Source organism: Puma concolor, chromosome F2 (assembly GCF_028749965.1).
Source record: "Puma concolor isolate L17-30 chromosome F2, mPumCon1.1.hap2, whole genome shotgun sequence".
NCBI lineage: Eukaryota > Metazoa > Chordata > Mammalia > Carnivora > Felidae > Puma > Puma concolor.
In genome coordinates, this window is record NC_141684.1 from 75,038,980 (window position 1) to 75,044,979 (window position 6,000).

Below are 6,000 nucleotides of genomic sequence, written 5' to 3' on the forward strand. Positions count from 1 at the left end.
CCAGGGGCTGGTTTGCCTGGGACTTCCTTGGTGTTAGTGAAGCCCGGGTCCCCGGGACACCACTCATCCCCATGAACCGCGACGGTCAGTCACCCAGAGCCCTGATGACATCATCTCCTACCTACGTCCCCAGCCCCACCTCGCTTCACTTTGCTCCGTCCTCTCTGGGTTTGAGCCCGGGGCTGACCTCCACGCTGCCCTTTCTGCCGGCTGAGTCCTTCCGGACCCCAGGCTGCTGTCCCCGTTCTTTCCTGGGTGACTCTCCTTCCTCCGCCTTCACATGCGGGCTTTGTCACACTCCTCGGGCCACACGTCCGTGGTCCTTCACGGAACCCCTGCCCAACAAGCTGATCCTCCTCTCTGGCCCCTGTTTTGTGCAATCCACCCCCCCACCCCAGGCGGTACACTTCTCCACATCAGAGCCTCTTCGTTCCCTATTCACCCGAAACAGTGCCCAAGGCATCATCGCTGCTCCCTGGGTATTTGTCCAATGAAACCGGAGCACTTCAGGTATCTTTTCTTTAGGGCTCCTTAAACCTCCTTCCCATTTCGCTCTACATTCTCAACCCTGTCTTCTCCGCGTAGCTCAGTGGCTGCAGGACTGGAACGTGTGCGAACGCAGCCCACAGTCCCATTCGCGGGCCTGACCCCCAGAGATCTGGATGTGCGGTGAGCCCGGAGGAGCCCAGGATCCTGCAGTTCAGTCGCACCCCCCCACCCCCCTCGCCACACACACACACACACACACACACACACACACACACCCACGCCGCGGGGGGTCTGCAGCCTGCATTTCGAACGGTGCCAAGCCCTGCCTTTTGAAAAGCTCCCTTGTGCACCTGTTATTTCATTCAGGCTGTGTTCCCACTCGACGGCCACCCCCTGCGTGCCCTCAGAGTCTCCAAACTCTCCATTCGACATGTAATTTAACAAAGACCTCTTAGCTGTTGGGAATACGGACAGGAGAGACATGTCCTTTTACTGCAATTGTGTCTAGTATTTCTTTTTTTTTTTTTAACCTAGGAACCAGATTAAATAGCAGAGTTGATGAAGCCTTCGTGACGACCCCTCCCAGAATTACTTCCTTTGGATTCTGGGCTGCCAACAATACATTTTCATATTTGAAGACCGGAACCATGAATTGGGTCTGATCACTGGTCAATGTCCTCTAAGGGGCTACGTTCTCCTTGAAAGCCAGGATCCCATTTTATCCATCTTGTTCCTCATTTAAAAAAATGTTTTATCCATGTTTGTCTATTTTTGAGAGACAGAGAGACACAGAGCCTGAACAGGGGAGGGGCAGAAATCTAAAGCAGGCTGCAGGCTCCGAGCCGTCAGCACAGAGCCCGACGCGGGGCTCGAACTCACGAGCTGTGAGATCATGACCTGAGCTGAAGTCGGACGCTCAACCGACTGAGCCACCCAGCGGCCCCCCCCGCCCCGCTTTTTAAAAATTTTGTTTTCAATGTCTATTTATTTTTGAGAGACAGAGACAGAGCCCGTATTCTTCCTAATTTAAGCAAATAGTGGGTGGTGAACAATGTGTAGGATGGATAGAGAATGGATGAACACTGCGGTGTCAAACTTAGAAAGAAACACATAACCCAACAGCCACAGTACGAAGGAATAAGTACTATACAGACAAGCAGTTGGCTGCGCAGGGTTTGGTAGAGATTTGGGGAAATCCGCAAAGACAGGGTAACAGTTTAGCGAGTTTGGGGGAAAGAGGACTGGGTAAGCCAGGAGGGTGAACGACATGAGAAAACGCTGGGTCAACGGCCTACCTGAGCGAGGGCAAATTCAGCTGTGTGATGGGAGATGTTTTAGGAGCATCCTCATGTCACTGGGATTTTAGTCCAGTGAGATGTGTCCGAATTCTGCGCTCTGGAACTGCGAGATAACAAATACGGGTGATTTAAGCCATCAAGTTTGTGGTAATCTGTTACAGCAGCAATATGTTAATTAATATGAGGAATTTATGTGAGAGACATACGAAGGCAGAACTGAGGAAAACAGGGGCGCCTGGATGGCTCGGTCGGTTGAGCGTCCGACTTCAGTTCAGGTCATGATCTCATGGTTCGTGGGTGAGTTCGAGCCCCGCATCAGGCTCTGTGCTGATGGCTCAGAGCCTGGACCCCGCTTCAGATCCTGTGTCTCCCTCTCTCTCTGCCCCTCCCCCACTTGTGCCCTGTCTCTCTCTCTCTCTCTCTCTCTCAAAAATAAACAAAAATATTTTTAAAAAACTGTTTTAAAAATGAAAGCAAAAAAAGCTTGGCATTATTCTCTAGGTACTCTTTAGTCTTTGGTTGCATGGATCCGCCAGTGAGATCGGATTCTGGTTCTGACATTACAGTCGCGATGCCAGGGGCCATCCCCGTAGAGCCAGCCATCCAGTCACCAGTTGTGAACCCGGGTTAAGAGCTCGGGGAGGTCAAGGCTGTAACCACACAACAGCACTGGAGGTCCCTGCCAGCTGGGCCTGGAGTGACGGTACTGAGCAATACTCTTAGAGGGTGACGTAGAGGGCGCAGTCTTTGGGGTCAGCCATGCCAGGTGGGTGTGGAAACAACCAGACACAAAAGCAAAAGACAAAACAAAACAAAACCACAGAGAGACAAAAGCAGGTCAGAGGGAGTAGACAACCTGGACAGCTTGTGTCACAAGATCTAAGAGAGGTGCAAAAGACCAATCGTGTCGGGTGTGGGTGGATGGGTGAAGGGAAGATGGAAGGAGGGTCAGGTAGGATGGGCGTGCTTCCGGTGCCGACCTGAGCTCGAGGTGAAGAGGCGGCCCATGGTGGCGGCTCTGCCTCCGTCCCAAGTGGTTGTACGACTTGAGCCGTGACCTCCTTGGGTCTCCGCTTCCTCACCTGTAAGACGAGACCTCCATCGGTTTCCTACGGTTACTGTAACAGATTAGCACACCCACTGGGACTTGAAGCAACAGATTCACTCTCTCCCAGTTCTAGAGACCAGAAGTCCAAAATGAAGGTGCCCCTGGGGCCTCCACCTTCTAGAGGCTCCAGAGGAGAACCTGTTCCTTGCCTCTTCCTGCTCCTGGCACCCGCCAGTATTCCTTGGCTTGTGTCTGCATCACTCCATCCCTACCATGGGGTGGCGCTGTCTCCTCCTTTCCTCCCTCTTAGGAGGACACCGGTCATTGGATTTAAGGACCATCCTGAAAATCCAGGCTTACCCCTCTCAAAATCCTTAGCTTAATCGCATATGGGGGGTCTTGCGGCGTAATTAAAATTTTTTTAATTCAAAAAAAATTTTAAACCAAAGTCACTGTTTCTGAGGACAAGGGCAGATCTATTGGGGGGGGGGGTTACAAGTCACTACCAATAAACTTGTAGACACCCAGATCAAATATGCTGAAATTTAATGATTTGCCAAGAGACTGATAACGTGGGAAGCTCGTTACTATTTAGCACGAGTTCAAACCAATGGATGGACTGAAGGAGACTTTGTTTTCAACAGGAATCGCTTCTATATGGGTTGCATGGATTCTTCTCAAGACTGTCACATGCCTTACCGTGGTTGGTGTGCCTGTGACCCACATGGGCAGGGGAGTCCTTTGGTAAGCTCTACACGTTTCCACTTACTCATGGGAGTTGACTTGCGCTCTCTCTAACGCCTGGTCTGCAAATTCTTTGCAGCACAAAGTTTGGGAACCATCAGTAGGACAAGGTAAAAGATTTGATTTGAAAACAGTAAAAAATTTCACGGAATCCACGCAGGACATTCTGCAAATGTTGGCAGATAGCAAAGAGAATCCCCATGTAAGTAAATACTTTGATACCTGGATAATTTCTGAGTATATCCAGTGTCGAGGAACAACCTTTACGTATAAAGGTTGCCCCAAATTGCCCCAAAATACTTTTGAGCTTTTAACATCTCCTCTGCTCACGGTTTTACATTGTTTTGTAAGCTCTTAATGCACAAAGTACAAAGGTACGCTTTAGGCCTGGTAGCCAGAGTTCTTTTCAAATTCTGGTTCAGAGGAGTCTCAAAAACAAATGAAGTTTCCCGCCATACTCAAGAGAAAGCAAGCTGTCCTTTCATTGGGCTTTGTCCCACACCAGACAAGGCAACTCCTTTGTCACTCTCAACCACTCCCTCCCTCCTCGCGGTGCCTTGAGAAAATTTTTTTTTTTTTAACCTTCATCTGTTCTAGCCTGCCTTCCCTTTAGCTAAGATGATATACTTCTCAGGGAAAAAACACGTGAAGAAAAAACTGCAAACATTCTCAGAGTCTCCAGGCACCTTGCAGCACACACGGACTGCAGTTGGTAAATGTTTGTCTCTGAGATATGAGACTCTGAGAACGGAACAAAGTCTCCACCAGCATTTTTGACAGTTTTCCAACTGGTCTCTATTTTAGAAACTAAACCTCTCCATCCACTGTGTTCCTAGTATTTGGGATCTTTTCCCGACTCTGTAGAAAGTAGGAAACTGAAACTTTAGAGCCTCAAAACCACCCAAAGGCTAAGAAGTAGGTTGAAATCTCTTGAAGCTGAACACTAGAAGAGAAACAAACACGGGCGCCTGGGTGGCTCAGTCAGTTAAGCGTCTGACTTCGGCTCAGGTCATGATCTCACGGCTTGTGAGTTCGTGCCCCATGTGGGGCTCTGTCCTTCCTGACAGCTCAGAGCCTGGAGCCTGCTTCGGATTCTGTGTCTCATTCTCTCTCTTCCCCTCCCCCACCTGTGCTCTGTCTCTCAAAAAGAAATAAATGTAAAAATAAAAATTTTTTAAAGAAAAACAAATAAAACAAATGAAACAAATATGAAAAAAATAAAACACACACACACACACACACACACACACACACACACACACAAAACCATGCATAACTGTTCAGTATAAATTGTAATTAGCCAAAGGGACCTAAGAAAGGGCATTTTTGGAAACAAAGCAAGGTCTGACTGCGAAAGACTCATGCCAAAATCAGTGAGGGGCAAGGGAATGAAGGCAGCACGTTGAAAGCGACCTGTACGTGTTGCAGAGGTATGCCTTGCTTCGGCCTAGTAGCAAGAAGGCCACACGGAGCATCGGTGCACCTGAGGCACCCTTCCCTACCCCCGGTATTTGCTCACGACGCCCCCCCTATTTGACTCCCAACCTCCCAAGGCTGCTTTATTCGTACGATCTGCGCTGCGCTTACCTGTCTTCCTTCTTGAAGCCTCCTCCCTGGCAGCGCCACGGTCCACGTGACCGCGTGTGCCTCTGCGGGCACCTCGCTCACTCTTGGATCGCTGGGCTCCGTCGCAGGTCCTCGTCACCCACCTCCCACCCTAGCCCCGCCTCTGCTTCTCTTCCCATTGCTTGTATATGCCCTTTCCTCTTGTTGGAATGAGCCCCACCGCTCTTCAGTCCGCTGGCTAACCATGAACTCTCTTCTTCTTTTTCTTCCTCTTCCACTTCCTCTTCCTCTTCCACTTCCCCTCCCTCTTCCTTCTTCTTCTTCTTCTTCTTCTTCTTCTTCTTCTTCTTCTTCTCCTTCTCCCTCTCCTTCTCCTTCTCCTCTTCCTCCTTCTCCTCCTTCTCTTTCTTCTTCTCCCTCTCCTTCTTCTTCTTCTCCTCCTTCTCTTTCTTCTCCTCCTCCTCCTTCTTCTTCTCCCTCTCCTTCTCCTTCTTCTTCTCCCTCTCCTTCTCCTTCTTCTCCCTCTCCTTCTTCTTCTTCTTTTCTTCTTCTTCTTCTTCTTCTTCTTCTTCTTCTTCTTCTTCTTTCTTCTTCTCCTTCTCCTTCTCCTCCTCCTCCTCCTCCTCCTTCTTCTTCTCCTTCTCCTCCTTCTCCTTCTTCTTCTCCCTCTCCTTCTTCTTCTTCTTCTTCTTCTTCTTCTTCTCCTTCTCCTTCTTCTTCTTCTTCTTCTTCTTCTTCTTCTTCTTCTTCTCCTCAGCTGAAGTGATGTCACATCTTTTCAGATGGCTTCTCCAAATAACACCTCTTTCCTTAGGGTTTAACTACCTTTTCCCTTGTGCTCAAATAGCACTCTCT